At 33.0% G+C, this 3,332-nt stretch overlaps 1 long non-coding RNA gene across 1 annotated transcript; it reads right to left on the reverse strand.

Annotated features, from left to right (window-relative positions):
* Window positions 1-1,051: 1,051 nt before the first annotated feature.
* LOC119693746 lies at window positions 1,052-2,997 on the reverse strand. The gene is made up of 2 exons (XR_005254635.2): window positions 2,817-2,997; window positions 1,052-1,432 (listed from the first exon to the last, which is right to left on the reverse strand). It is a non-coding gene; the product is annotated as an uncharacterized LOC119693746 (long non-coding RNA).
* Window positions 2,998-3,332: the final 335 nt, after the last annotated feature.

A 3,332-nucleotide genomic window follows, 5' to 3' on the forward strand; every position in this document is an offset into this window, starting at 1 on the left:
TATGATAAATAGTGTACAGCTAATACTGTGTACTGTGTACTAGCTCTATAAATACTCTTGTTTCAGTTGTAGGTATCAGCTGTGACTTCCACAGCAACATGCCCAAATTTGCATAATATTTGCAAGAGCACTCTGCCCATTGCAATACGACTGGAACAAACTAGATTTGCTTGAATTTTCTTAGAATTAGTTAGAGGGTTTGCGCTAGCTAAACTCAATACAGTATTTACACAGCGTCTCAAAGCAGTCCGTCTCTCAATCTTCTCAACATAAATTAAAAACAAAAAGGTTATTGACACAGGAATCTCTTTGCTCCAAGCGATTCGCGTTGCTTTCCATCTACAGAAAAAATATAAAATTCTACCCGGTATGCATACAAAGTAGGTACGCAGATATTGCGTTTGTATATCTAAATATGCCTATGCATAAAATTTTAAAAAATCATAAAGATAAAGAGGTATTTTTTGACATACAAACAGCAACAACAAAAATAATACAATTAAAAAAACAGATTATTGTCTGTATTTTTTTACTGTGTTATAATACAAAAAAAAAACAATTGAGTCAAAAACGCACCAGCTAAGCATGTGCTGTGGACAATAAGGACACAGCGCTGGTTTTAGTCACGAACACGAGGTAGGTATACAATGTATATATAAATTAAAATTATGGGTCATGTGTATCTGTGATATTATTATAATAATTTAGTTTTAAAGTAACTAATAACCGAAAGGTTTTTTTTGGCGGCCAGAACCAGTGGGCCCCACGCAGGGTCCGTGCTGCTACGAGACAAGCGTCAACATTGATAGTGCCACACGGTGCCTTTATTTATCAAAATGCATTGGCAATCTTTTTTTATTTATATCTCGTTCAATTCCAAGTAAAATATTTACTGCTAACTAAATATTTCAAATTCTTCGACAGCAAGTTTTTATTAAAAGCAGAATAAAATGCTTTTCAAAGAAAAGTTGGATAAAAATATTACTTTCGAAAGTACTAAGTTAGGTCTACATGTTTATATTATAATAACATAAAATAAAGATTTTGAATTAACACCAACCACCAATTTATTATAATATTTATACAAACCAAATAAAAAAGTACTAGGACGATAAATTAAATCAAAATGTTTTACAAAAATACTTATTTAAACGAATAACCCTGAGTCGGTAGAAACAGATTGACCATAGTTATTATAGGCCATTGCCATAATATTTCCACATAAATGACATCCTGCACTCACACCAAATGTCTCCATCTTTAACAGCGCACATTCCATCCATACCGACCCAATAGCAATAGTTTTTACAGTTTTCTTGTATACCAAGCGTGCATTCAGCCACTTTATCATATTTTCTAGTTTCGCCGCCGTTGTACTCGTATGCATCAAATGTACCCGCGGTGTCAACCGCAGCTACTTGGACATCTGGATCTACGGAGTCAAATGGTGATCAGAGGTTGAATGGGAGTGTCTTTTGTTTTTTTTAACTGGTTTGTATTTACTATAATTAGTAGTAATATATTATAGTTGTTTAATACGAGGTATTTAAAGGTTATTCGGACAATGTTGCATGTTTTTTTTTTTTTTTTTCGCAATAAGTGACTCCTTTATTTAGGGATATATTATTAATACTTGTGTAGTATTTTAAAGTATAAAATAAGATATTAAATAGTTTCATAACAATCCAGACCATAACTATAGACCATATTATATAATTTACCTTCTCACAATTATTTTTATTACAGAATCACCTAGCAAGCTAACTTTCTAGCTATCTATGTATAACTTTCCTTAACACATTTACACATACCTACTAGTATTAAGAGAGCTGTAGCTTAAACAATTTATAGCAACAGTGTGAATAGCGCTATATGGTGCACGAAAAGAGCCTCTCCGAGTGGCCTATCAATTGAACTTTATATATACAGGGTTATTGGTAAGTAGACCGGATCCTTTCAGGAGGTGATAGAGGAAGGCATTTCCAGTCGATTGAACCCAATAATGCATTATCCTAAACTTAACCATTTCTAAGATATTTAATATTTAAGGTTTTTTAATTTTTTTGCCAAAATTTTATGCTTAAAACCAAAAATAAAAAAAAACAATCATATTTCAATAATTTTTTTTGTTGTTTTGCATAAGTAACACCTTAATAAAGTAATTAAAATAATCAAATGTGCATTATTCGACTTAAATTAGACATAATACCTCAAAATAGTTAAACATTTTGAAAAAATATTCAAAACGCAAAAACTAATAAAAAATATTTTCATATGACATTTTTTTGTGCACTTTAGCTTAAAAACATGGTCAACTAATAAGCTTTCAAACAAGATAATTGAATACCAAATCGATTAAGGTATCACCAAGATATGGCCAAAACCACCAGCACAGACGGACAAAATTCAACAGGAAAACTAACAAAATTAGCCCAATTTAAAGGTAAAAAGTGTGATTGTTTTCAGTCCTGTTGACTTTAGTATGGAAACCCCTGCTGAGTTTTCTCCGCTTTCTCTGGTTGTTTGTCTGGCTGCAGAGACAATCTGAGAGTCAGAGGGGCTTGTGAGCTTGTTACAGGAAATATGATTGATTTTTTTTTATTTTTGGTTTTAAGCATAAAATTTTGGCAAAAAATTAAAAAAACCTTAAATATTAAATATCTTAGAAATGGTTAAGTTTAGGATAATGCATTATTAAATGAAATGCCTTCCTCTATCACCTCCTGAAAGGATCCGGTCTACTTACCAATAACCCTGTATACTGTCGCTATTAAATGCAACATATAAATTAAAAATGTATTTAAAAAAATAGTTACAGTTGCGTTTTATTCCATCCCGAACCCACTCAGGTGGCGGCGCTGCCAGAGCGGAAGTGGCGAGCAGCAGCAGCGCTACAGTTGAGGGCGACATCTAGCGGCGAAGCGGCTGAAACTGATAATGGTGAAGTCACTGAATGAACTCTACCGCCGTTGATTTCTACGATGCGGCTGCTTATGCTTTTATTATTATTATTTATTTATTATCAGACAAGAAGTCCATAGTAGTTAGTAATACAATGTTCTTACATCTAGTGTTAGTAGACATATATATACAACAAGAATATATTAATTGGTGTGTAACCGCATCCATCTCTGAGTCAATGGAGAGTCCCATCGATCAGCAAAGACACTGAGGATGCTGTTGTTTATACAAATGCGCAGGCAATTAAAATCCAAAACCAGCCAAGTGCGAGTTGGATCGGACTCGCATGCGAAGGGTTCTGTACAAGATTCGATTGTGAGTTTATTCATCGAAGTATCATTATACCTAATAATCATGTATTATAATAATAT

This window comes from Plutella xylostella, chromosome 10, assembly GCF_932276165.1.
Source record: "Plutella xylostella chromosome 10, ilPluXylo3.1, whole genome shotgun sequence".
Lineage (NCBI taxonomy): Eukaryota > Metazoa > Arthropoda > Insecta > Lepidoptera > Plutellidae > Plutella > Plutella xylostella.